This window comes from Hyalella azteca, unplaced genomic scaffold (genome assembly GCF_000764305.2).
Source record: "Hyalella azteca isolate HAZT.00-mixed unplaced genomic scaffold, Hazt_2.0.2 contig7177, whole genome shotgun sequence".
NCBI classification, from domain to species: domain Eukaryota; kingdom Metazoa; phylum Arthropoda; class Malacostraca; order Amphipoda; family Hyalellidae; genus Hyalella; species Hyalella azteca.
The window spans coordinates 338592-351540 of NW_025937306.1; the positions used below are offsets into that span (position 1 = coordinate 338592).

Genomic DNA, 12949 nt, shown 5'->3' on the forward strand with positions numbered 1-12949 from the left:
AGACCAATCACCAATGTGTTGTAGTACTGTCACTACAGTGGGACATGTGGCTAGACAAGTGTCAACTTGACTCCCTTGTTAAGCCTATTCAGTATTATTCTTCTATAATAAACTTAGCATGCTAAACTGTGCTTGCTGTATTACTGTTAGTGTTACTGTATACACAAGTCACAAAGTACCTAGTTTAATTTGATATCACATTTTTAATTTACTGAATTAATCTTGAATCTAATTATTCTCTCCTAGACATATGTGAGTAAAAAATAGAGATCAGGATAATTTAACATAATTTTGAAAACTTTATTCATAGTTTTATTCCCAAAGCTTGAGTGTGTGAGAGTTTCATGAATTGCTGGTGCCTGTTGACAGTTGACCATTGAAGTGCCTTAACAGTCTGGCACATAATGAATTATTTTGAGTTTGAAATTTGTTGGTTGTCATAATTAGATTTTTTATTATCAAGGACAAAATCATAATAAGGTAGTCAAGCTTCTTATCACATAGCTATTGCCTTATGCCTGTTCTTTATGTATTTAGGCAATATCAAGATATTTGGTAAGACTTTACTAATAATGAATTTCTATCATAATGAGCAATACCAATGCTTTAATATAACATATCTATCAATTAAGTGAAAGAATTATATTTACCTATATCCTGCATAACTGCATTTCAGTGTATTTCTGTAGGTGCCACAAGTATGTCCAGATTAGAGTGTCTCTTGATGTAATGGAGAAAGATGAAAAGCATTTATGAAAGTCAAGTAACATTGTTGTACTTTCCTAATTTTTTAGCTTAAAATATTGAATAGATCAATCGACAATCATGGATGTATCGATTGTGTTCCTGCTAACAACCAAGATAAGAGATTTGCTGATTAGCTTCTCAGAATATGACAATGTTGCCAAGTTTCCAATTTTTAATTTGTCCAAAATAGCTTGGATGACTTCCTATATCCTTAAACTTTAATAGTTTTAAAATACTTATTTATTGTCTTTACTTTCATGTTTAAAATTAGTTTGGACTCTGCTATAATTGTCTATTTGTTATAAATAATATAATAATAATATAATTGTATGAATTATGTGTTTAATTTCACAATAATGCATCCATGTTTCAGTTATTTATTGTATACATTTACCTAGATAAGATATATTATTTATCTTCCTTCTCCTCTTAACTTGCATTATGCTTCTCTTGTTGTGTTCTGCCAGGAAGTTTTCTTTTTTCTGAGTTAATTCTGAATTATTCTGAAAGTGCAGTGGCAAAATTGATATCAAAATTATTATTATTTAATTTTGATTAAATACCTATATATAATTTTTTTTCAAAATTATTAAAGTACTCATCAAGCACACATTTCCTGTGCCTTTTGAAAAGTTGTGATTTTTCCCCAATACCAGTACTTTATTATACACTAAATGCAGGGCATTTTGTGTAGGTATATTCATACATTTTTTGCATATTTTTGTGTATTTTTGTACTCTTTTAGCATTCTGATTAAACAGAACACATTACTGATCTATCTCATTTGAATAGACAGGAGATCAAACTAAAAGTTTGGTGGTTTTGCTATCACATGTTCTCCATCATTCACTTCAAATTTCCTAGGGACATTTGCTCTAGAATGCACTGGTCTCAAAAGTTTGTATGTTCTATTAAACAAAAGCTATTCTGTTCACCATTTTACATTGTCTGAGCTATTATCCAGTAAAATGTATAGAAAAACATGATATCAGACTGAGGAACCTTCAGAATCGCGAGTCATGTAGAATTTGAAATGTTCGTTCAAAGGAGGCGCATGTTTGGCATTAACTTATGTTGTTTTTGCCTATTTGGTTATGTTTTTGTGTTGTGAAGGACAGAGGATGCTGCGCTTGCCTATCTGCTCAGCCCTGGCAAAGTCTCTTGAGCCATCAGTGCTCTATTGGCAAGGAGGGCCAAGCCAGCGCCGGTCATTCGGCGGCCTCCTATAAACCGCCTGTCGTATTATTAAACAGGGCAGGATATCCTGTGCGACATGATCGCTCTCGTGTGGGGAGTCCTGGCCGCTGCGCTGGGCATTTCTGATGACACGCTTAGCGGCTCATATTTTGCTTCTTGCATTCCATTTAGTCAGTCTGAATTCTAATACTCGTTTGCTTCACGAAAAATGAATGAATTTTCTTCTGGCGACTTCGGTACAAATCGTCAGAGCAGTCAACGGGTATTCCTGTGAAGCATCATCGTCGCACTGCATTAATCACATCCTTCGTTGTGCCCGTCACAAGCAGCAGCACCAGGCTTTGCAGCACCAGGCTTTGATAGCACTCATCATCGTCGTGCTGCAACGATCATCAACTTCGTCGTGTTCATCACCAGCACGTCTTTGATGACAGTCTTCATTGTGTTCATCACNCTGCAGCCATCACAACCTTCGTCGTTGTACCCGAGCATGTCTTCGTCTCTACATTTTTGCGCGGTTTTGCTTCACTAAAATTCGTAGTCACAAATACACGTTTCAACAATCATTGGAATCGTCAAATGATTCGTGTACTCACGCTCGGGTAAACATCTGATTTGCTTCTATTGTTTCTTTTAGTTTTCTCCTTCAATTGGACCAAATTATTTGTTTCCAAGTATCGCAATTGTTCTCGCAGAAAAAACAGCAAATGAAGTGTGATCTGAATGGACCTTCTCACCGAGTTTTATGAAGGACGAGTGCAGAGATAAGCCGTGTATCTGAGGGACTCTCATTAGCAGACGCATTTTTCTGAGCTAAGCGCTGCACACCTGATCTACATGTTGACTTCATTCAGACTTACCTTCAAGTTCAACTCGCTCTGCGTTGTCTTGGACTCAGCTCTACGATCATTTCAATTTTAGACGGCCTAAATTTATTCGTTTTACCAAATCAAAAACACACACAAAAACAAAAGATGTTATCTTACGGTGTGGCGTCTGTGCTTACAAGAATGTGAAGGTTTTGACATGGACGGATTACCTGCAGATTAATCTCTTAAATTTTATTGCGTGCGTCTGTATAGTTTCGTTCCCGTTGCCCTGACGCGGGTACTCTTTTAGCGGACGCCGTTTCTTTGCCTGGTTCGTGTTTGGTCAGCTTTAAGGGATGCCTCTGCTGCTTGTGATACTGCTGGTGCTGATGCTTGTGATCTGCTTGCTCGGCTGGTGCTGCTTGTACTGCTGGTGCTGCTTGTGATACTGCTGGTGCTGCTGCTTGTGATCTGCTTGCTCGGCTGGTGCTGCTTGTACTGCTACTTGTACTGCTAGTGCTGCTGCTTGTACTGCTAGTGCTGCTGCTTGTGATCTGCTTGCTCGGCTGGTGCTGCTTGTACTGCTAGTGCTGCTGCTGCTGGTGCTGCTGCTTGAGATCTGCTTGCTCGGCTGGTGCTGCTTGTACTGCTAGTGCTGCTGCTGGTGCCGCTGCTGGTGCAGCTGCTGTTGCTGTTGCTGCTGCATGTACTGCTTCTTTTGTTCTGCTTGTATCACCGGTGCTGGTGCTTGTTCTGGTGCTGCTGGTGATGCTGTGGGAGTTGCTGAGCTGGTGCTGCTGCTGGTGCTGCTGCTGGTGCTGGTGCTGCTGATGATGATACTATTGATATTAGAGCTGTCGCTATTGCTAGTTGCTACTATTGTTGCATGTCGCTTATGCTTTCGCGCAATGAATTTAAGGCTGCATTTCCCCTATATAAAGCATTAAATGTGCGTTGAGACATTAGTATTTATGTATAATATTATAGAGAGGCATACAGTATTTCCGTGACTGTTTGTGTGGCTGTTGGTTCGGCTCTTGACGTAACAAAACTTGAATCATGACACGCTGTAATGGATCATCATGTGGTCTAAAAATGCAGTCTGGTGTGATTAATTTTGATTAAGTATCCTCCATTCAGAGCAGGATTCAGTTCTGCTGATTACTTGCTCAGTAACAAATTTGTGAACTGCTGAAAGTCAAGGGTTTCCTAATATCAGAAGTACACATTAGATATTTCTGATGAACAGAATACAGAATGCTAAGTAAGTAAAGCTGTTACTGGGTGGTACGAAGTAGGGCAGCGCCGCTGCAGTGCTCACGTCTATCTACTCTGTGGTGCTATTAAGATTGAATGCTTTGGACACATGACGCTGACAGTCTACGAAACTTGTGACCAAGGCCGGCGCTCCTACACATTGCAATGTACATAACTGTATATTGCTCCTCGTGTGAGTGTACTGGTCTTAACATGTGTATTAAGCTCATATTGTTACGTGTATTCCCTCCAGCTTAATAGAAGCACGCATTACAATGTTTGAGCATTTATTTCTTCGTGTATTCCTTTCTGCTTCTTTGAGTACGCATTACAATTATTGATAGAATACTGGGCAAGTTTCGGTATGCTGCAGCAACCTTATTCTCCCTGGTATGTATGTATTATTTTTTCCTTTACCTAATTTGAGAATGTATAAAGATTAAAAATAATGAGTGGAAGGGAGTGTTTCAGCTACCCCAGTGATCGTGCCCACCGTCGTCGTGCCCGCACTGCCCTGAGAGGAGGCATTCAGTGCGTCCTCGAGGGCGTCTGTGGCGGTAGCCGCTCAATAGCAGCCATTCAAACAAATACGCGTCGCAAGTCTCTGTCTTGCCGCCACATTCTGGCTCTGCAAAGCAGTCTTGACTGCACGTCCTCTTGCCTGGCCTGCAGTCTTCATTGCACGTCTTCTTGCCTGGCCTGCAGTCTTCATTGCACGTCCTCTTGCCTGGCCTGCAGTCTTCATTGCACGTCTTCTTGCCTGGCCTGCAGTCTTCATTGCACGTCTTCTTGCCTGGCCTGCAGTCTTCACTGCATGTCGTATTTTTTGTACACCGCATCGTCTGCTGCTACGTGCAACATACCCTGCATGAAGTCTTATGCGGTGTGCCAGTTATGCTCTTATGGGGTCTTCAGCATCCCGTTCAAGCACTTGCAATAGTTGCAAACAAGCGTCTGTTTCTGCAGTCCAGTTCAAAATAGAAGGATATGATGCGCCGCTATAGGACGGGTGCAGATCTAACAACACTCCACCAAACTTCTGTGAAACTAGTCAAGTTTGAACCACTTTGCCGGCCAGAAAGTTCTGTTTATTCCTAGCATGAAATTGCTCTTCCGCTCTCAAGTTTACCGTGTTTTGGATTGTCGTTGCGTCATTTCTCTGGTTGCCTTAAATGCATCGTTAAATGCTCGCGAAAATTTGCTGTGGGAATTTTTTATTATAGTTTCCGTAATCACTTGTTTGCTATTTAAACTCATTTGTCATTTGTAGTGTCTACTGTTTGATTCGACATGCAAGTTTTGTTCTTCATGTTTATGATCACAAAATATCGATCATTCCTGAAGTATTGACCCCAAATGTGTTCATGTCGCCACATAAATTGTTGCCACAGGCGTTGGTGTTATACAGGGTGCGGCGTGGGAACTTACTCTTTTAAAAAAATCACAAAGTAAAAAGTATTAAAGATAGCGTTTTAATTCTTTCTTTTTTACAAAGAGCTACATTTAAAGTTTCGTTGGGTTTACTTACAAGTTTAATTCTTGAATATTACATCTTGTAGGTGACCTCCATGCCTGTCTCTTATACACATCTAGATGTGTATAAGAGACAGCTCCTCTCTCGACCACTGCATGGTCGCAACTGAACTGAGTGGACGAAAAACTTCATAGCCCGCGCACCATATTGCGCATGGCGCCACCTTCCTAGGACTAATGGCCGCCACGTGGCGCGCAATTCAAATAAGTAAGTTCCCGCGCCGCACCCTGTACTTGCGACCTGCCTTCTGAACGGCGCGCCTGTCAATCAGCAGCTGTCATACGTCAACTTCACTGCAACCACTTCACGAGTGCCCAAAATAACTCATTAGAGCAGTGCCGCAGTGTTACTGTTCGCTGTTTTGGGCATGAGATAGATGGCGTTTTTATAACCAACTGAGTGTAGGTGCTCAACAAATTTGTTACTTAATACAATTGGAAAGAAATTCTGTGTGGAGAAGCTCGTTAGCTTTCTTGCATGACACTCAAGAGCTGTATTTTATTATTGTCTGGCGCACAAGTCTTAGATTTTTCTAGCCTCTGCGATGTTTAAGTGATTTTGTGATAATCGCAATGTACGGTACATTATGTCTGAGTTATGAAGCCACGTTTCTCTATCCAATGCCGTCCAACTGCTAAAACTTGTCTCAGAACTTCAAACATATTGATAGTGACCGTTTTATTCTGATGACTGACAAGTTAGTTTATGATATAATACAAATGACAATATTTGGGAACATGGCCGCGAGAGGCCCAGTAATTGTTCGACAACCACTATAGCAGCCATGGCACTTAATTGGATGAACAGAGACCGTGTCACTGAGGGGCGAGGCGGCGCCTGATGATAGCCTCAGCAGATTTATTAGATCGCATCTCCGGTCTCCGCGCCTCGCAGTGTAGGGGCAAACATTTTTTTTAAAAGACGTCCCTGTAATTTGACATTCCCTGGCAAGTATCTTGGATACGAGTATCACACTTTGTCGAGAGTTGCTAAAAAATTTTTATGTTGCTGAGCTAGTATACCGGGTGTCCCCAAAAAAATGATCTTCAGCTTTGAATGGCTGTAACTCAAAAAGTAATAAAGTTACAAAAATTTGAAAGGTCTGGATTTGTTCCCTATGTTTTTCTCCATCTCTCCACCAAATATCAGACGGATCGATGTAGCCATTAGCGTTTGATAGAACTTTCAGTGACATGTGTTAAAATAGTGCTTGCGCAAAGTTTTAGTAAGATCATTTTGCATAATCATTACCGGTACGTACGTTGTCTTGACATGTTTTATTTTTTGTATCTTTGGTGAGACAAAAACATGGCAATCATGGCAATCTCACCAAAGATTGCCTCTCACCAAAGATTGCCTTGATTGTCTTTCACCAAAGATTGCCATGATTGTTTCTCACCAAATATTGCCAAGATAGTGTCTCACCAAAGATTGCCATGATTGTGTCTCACCAAAGATTGCCATGATTGTGTCTCACCAAAGATTGTCATGATTGTCTCTCACCAAAGATTGTCATGTTTTGGATTCACCAAAGATACAAAAAATAAAACAGCGAAAAGAAAACATGTCAAGACATCATAATGATTATGCAAAATGATCTTACTTAAACTTTGCACAAGCACTATTTTAGCACATGTCACTGAAAGTTCTATCAAATGCTTCTGGCTACATCGATCCGTCTGATTTTTGGTGGAGAGATGCAGAAAAACCTAGGGAACAAATCCTGACCTTTCATTTTTTTAACTTTATTACTTTTCGAGTTACAGCCATTCAAAGCTGAAAATCGTTTTTTTGGGACACCCGGTATAGTCAGAAAATTAATTGGTCGGATCGCCCAAATTGCTACGCACTTTTTTAATGATAGATCGAACGAAGAGCTGGCTGATACTCTCTTATGCCGAGCGAAAGAGTTCCAGGATGACCCACACAAAGTACATCGCTATTTAGACAAAGTCTCACAAATGTCTGTGAGTGCAACGTATCGGGAAAAAATTCTTATATTTTTGAATGCAATTGAGCTATAAGCTCCCGCGAGACGTCATTTTGAGCGCCCTGCCGATCACTGCACTCCTGGGAACCTGGCATCGGAATAAATCAAACCGTCCCCTCTCCTCCTGGCTTGTTTTCAGCCTCGTAGTCTCGGTAACGCTGAGCCTGTCCTTCACGCCGAGCTGAGTGTTTCTTCTCGACTCGTGTCGCATTTTCCGCCGAGACAAAAACGAACCTAAGGAATAAATTGTTTAAATTCATATTTAAACAATTCACAAACGCTTCAGTAATTTTCCCATTATTACATTAAACCATCGATGAGTGTGAATGCTGAACTACCGCTATGCTTAGTTAAATACTGTCGTGTGTTATTGAGTAGTAAACTATTTGCGCTAATTTAATTCTTTTTCATCAATAATTTATTTGTCTTGCGGTTTTTATAACGGGAAGTAGATTATTTGAGATACGAGTCCTGATTTTCAGCTAGGCCTATTTTTTAACTGCAGCACTCCATGTCATATACTTATTGTGCTGAATGAGATCACTGTCAAAGTTTTTTTTTGTGTGTCTTTGAAAACAGAGACGCTGTTACTTGAACGAGTTAACGATTCGAAAAACGGACAGATATCCATTGTCTAACTCTCAGGGTCCGTAATTTAGACCATTTGAATGTTCCAATATTTTCTCGAGTTTGGCGAACGCTTCTCTTTTTTGTTATCTGTGCATGGTTCTTTTTTGTTCATGTGTTTAGCACACGACTTATACCACGTGAATTGAACAATCGAAAACAATAAGTTTGTGAGCGGTAGCGCATCGCGTGGCCTGGGGCTGCTGCTTCTGTGATGGGAGAGTTCCTTTTCTAATCTGTCTCTGCCCACCGCGGGGAGACTGTGAGAGCCACTGCAGCGCGCTGTGAATACCCAATATTATCCTATTATCCAGCGCCCAATAGTCGCCAGCCAATATTATCCAGCGCCCAATAGTCGCCAACCAATACTATACAACGCCTAATATTCGTCGGCCAATATTATCCAGCGCCAAAAAGTGGTCGGCTGATCGCCGGACATCGGTGTACCGGCGGTTATTTTCATCAGGGTATAAGAGGGCAAGAATAATCCCTTCAAGCCTCTAATGATGAGCGACGTGATGAAGTCGTTTCGCTCCTTGAGCTTGCTCGTCTTTGATTCTGCATCGCTAATCAATGATAGAAGCCTCAATAAGTCTGAAGTTTTGACGAATCGTAGATACCTTGTTTATTCCAGTATGGTATTTATAGGATGAGAATATACCCAACAGCTTCGAGTTGTTTCGAAGCATACGTGGTGATGATAAGCCGTCACTGGATGCTTGCGTCATTTATTTCTCATTGGTTGCTCCACGAATCGGCCATTCTGCTTTTCATTTCATTTAAATATAATCTTCAATCATCACTTTTCCGGATAAATCGTGGTAAACGGAAGTTAGAAAGCCACTTTGATAGTCAAACGCCTTCAATATCGAACATACTGATCGCTTAAATGAAACATTCTCATGCTAACCGTAGTTTTTTATTGGAGTTATTGTCTCTGGTATCTAATTGAATTAAATTTCATAGAAAATATGATGTGGTATCAACGTATAATTTTCTTCATCTCGTGCCTTTGTCGTGACTGTTTTGTGCCAGGCTGTGCGCCTGAGTTGCTCTCGGCTTCCGTCACTTGTGCGTTTAATAGCTTCCCTGCATCGCAGACTTGGTTATTACCATGAAGCACGACGTTAGAAAATGGCTCTGATTTAATATGCTGTCGCATTATAGTGCTTTGTCAGTTTAGGTTTTCCGTGCTGCTGTTCTTCTGCTGTCTAGAAGGATTTCCTGCATTGAGATCCGTTTTAATTATTTCTTCAGACTGGTCTTTCATGTTCATGCGTCCTCGCATATTTGCTCCTGCGTTCTGTCAGTAATTGTCGCACAGATTTGTTTTCAATTTAAATTTTCAGTAAAATTATGCAATGTTTGTGACAGTGATACGTGATTGGTTTGAATGAGCAACATTTATATACTTGAATTTTTATTATGAATTTACAAGTTCTGTATGTTTACGGCATTACGATCTAAATTTTTAAAATTATTTCTTTTTATTTCGGCATTGCGCGTTGTTTTGTGAAGTCTCTTAATTAATAAATCGTTCTCAATGAAGAGAGCTACTCCTGTCCTGCTGTGTCCTGAGATTTTTCATTAAAAAAAGTAAAGTTGTTGGAATGTGAAGTAATTAAAATTTTTATTATGAAAAGAGCTAGTGCTTGAACTGATGTTAGCCAATTTTCTAGAAGCAGAGATAAGATAGGCAGTAATCAGATAAGAGCCGTTATCTCTATCCTCCTGCTCACGTCCACTGCGGGGCTGCAGGCTCACGCCGTGAAAGCCCGTGATCCACTATCTTCTTGTTCAACAATTTCAAAGTAAAATCTGCTATAACTGCTCGGCACATTCCGGCAAGAAGATTACGTGGCTGGTTGTTTTAGGTCCATACTTTAGAGAAGAATACTTATGTAGATAAACTGACGAAGATTTTCATTACCAATGTCACAAATTGCACACCCATCACTGAATTGTGTTACAAATTAGCTACATTGATCACCCATAACTAAAGTGTTGAATGTTTCCTGTATCAGCTACACTGCGCACCCACCAGTTAAGTGTGGATTATACCCCAAACCATCTCTATTGTACTCCCACTATGCAGTGGCGTTAGGAGTATGCTTCACACTGCCTCTATTGCACACCCTCCCTCTATGGCCAAATCTCACTAACGACGGTCGTTTCACGCTCACGTACTGCAGGACCTTGAGATGGAGCCACGTCCTTTCCTTTCAGCCGTTCTAATGCGCGACTGTTCTCAGGAAGCTCGCTATCAATTGCAAGGTCTCTTATTACATAGTGTTATGCTTAAGCATGCCCTTCTTCTAGAGACCCACTCGGTTTTATCGTAGACCCAGACTGACAGTTGAGCTTATTGGTACTCGAGGTCGTAAATCACTGTTTATAATCATAAGAAATATTAACTCAGATCTAATTCTTCGGTCTAGTCTCAACGAAGATTTACGGCAGTCGTAATTCTTCGTTTCGTGTCAGCGCTTGACGGGTCTGGTGAAAATTTCGCCTGTTGATATGCAGAAGCATTTATGACATCGTAACCAGTTCGTAGTTTATGGTCGCTGACCACCTGTGCTGCAACTTCTGGTATAACAAGAGACTATATCACGGCTAAGTCGGCTGTTACTCAGCGCGGAAACTTAGCTTAAATCGTCTATAGTAACTAACGCAAGGTTCAAGGGTTAACGTATTCCAGGATTCGAATCGTCGAAAAATTACCTACTCATTTCCGTAGGTTATCTTGCTCGCTGTAGAAATATTTTAGCTTCTGTATCAAGTTTATGCCTTAATTGTAATTTTTTATCCTTTACACTTATGGCGTTTTAGTGCACCTATTAAGTTGATCGTCTGGGAAATTATGTGTCTCGCGAAGGTCGTTTTTGTTAAAGCGACAGTGTTAAAAGAGGAAATGCTTTTGTAAGCCTTTAACGTTTAGTTTTGGTAAGCTATTAAGGTCATGTTTTTATAGGTCATTATCATAACGTTTTCCAAGCCATAAACGTTACATTTTATTATAAGCCATTAATTATGGGTTCACTCGAGTCATCAACAAAGTTATGATAAGGATGCTGAATTGAATTTTAGTGTTTGTGCACACGTGCTCCGAGCTCCGAGATAAAATTCATTTGACGAGTGGCGTGATTTAGATTCTAAGGAGCGCGTATAGAATTTCAAGACAATTGTAAAACGCTAACATCATCTCTGCTATTGTTGAATTATCTTATTCATGACCCTCTGCCACTTACGCATTTTCCTTCTGCCATATTTTTGCTTGTGTTGGGTTGCTAAAGGAGTTGTGTCATTGGTCACGTCTCGCTCTTCTTCTTCTAATATCTGGCGCTTTATTTCATCACATTGACCAATGCTGCAGTCTCTTGCCGGAGCCTTGTTCGTCACGTTGCAGGGTTGTTGCGTAATGCCGCGGCCAACTTCCACGATATCTGATCTATGATCTAACGATATTTATTCTAAGGTATCTAAGGTATTTTGCACTGTTTGTAAAAATTACAGTCGCAGTCCTTAATTTAACGGATTGTAGAAAAGAAGTTTATGCAACGAGAATCTTCGTAGCTTAATGCGAGGAATAAAATATTTTATATTTGTTCATGAAAAAAGTAAAATGAACGAATTATGTAATATTTATTGAAAGTGAAACGGCCATTGCGATCGTTGGTCCCGTTAATTATTATGCAGTACAATTTGAAGATCGCCTTGTGATCGCGGATCTTATGCTATAATTTTCCAATGTTACAAATTTTGGAAATATTCATCTGAAGCCTCGTGTCGAGACGATAGATTTTCTTCTAGCGCTGCTTTCACGTATAACGGATGTGTACAGAAACAGTGTCAGACTATATACGAGGGTCTCCCCTCAGCGTTACCTTGCGTTCATAACTTCTATTGAGTTCTTCTAACTTAATTTATCTTCTTTCCTGTATAAAAAGTTATGACTTCCGACGGTGCAGCGGCACGTGAAACCCGTGTGGTTTTCTCGCCTCCATGAAGAACATGTGGTTTATTAGTCTATAATATTTTATATTTTACAGTGTTTCTGACGCTAGCTCGACTGCATCGAAAATGATCATGCTCTGTGATTTGTTAATTAGTTGGTGATTTGAGCCCTCATTAATGCTGGCAAGTACTGAGGTTTTATACACGGTACGTTAATTAGATATCATACGTGCTATCTTATTTATAGAATATTTGACTATAAATGATTGTGTAGGGTTTTTGGTTGATCTGCGTTCCAGAAAAAGATCGCGTTAAGTTTTATCGCTGAATATTGCCGATATGCTTGTGTAACCATGATAATGAAACCAGGTTTTTACTATTTATCATAGAAATATATTACTGCAACAGTTGCAATATATTACTGCAATTAACATGCCATTGACCGTAATGTCAATGGCATGTTAATTATGAATCATGCTTTCCGGTTTGCTGAAGGTTGCTCATCTGGTTTTTACTGCAGGCTCTGAAGAAGCTTGTTCAAAAGGCATGTGTACTTCTTTTCACGACTTGCAACAACAACGATATTTTTTTGGGCGCGTCAGCAATGACAATTTGTCTCGGGAGGGATGGCGACGTGGGAGATATTAATGTACTATTGTAGATTTAATTATTTGCAATGTATTATCGGATTGTATAATGGAATCAATGGAACTCAGGAGACTGTTTGTCCTCTCTCTCCGTCACAACGATAGTCGGACGAGTCATGAATTATTTATACGGCTCGCCGGCTCGGTCGTCGGCTTTGATTTACTATGAGTTTTATGAGTATAG

General features: G+C 40.1%; 1 protein-coding gene across 1 annotated transcript in view; it reads left to right on the forward strand.

The window, feature by feature from the left end:
- Positions 1–12949, forward strand: part of LOC108668193 (protein enabled) — a 66291-nt gene that overhangs the window by 679 nt on the left and 52663 nt on the right. The window lies entirely within an intron of this gene.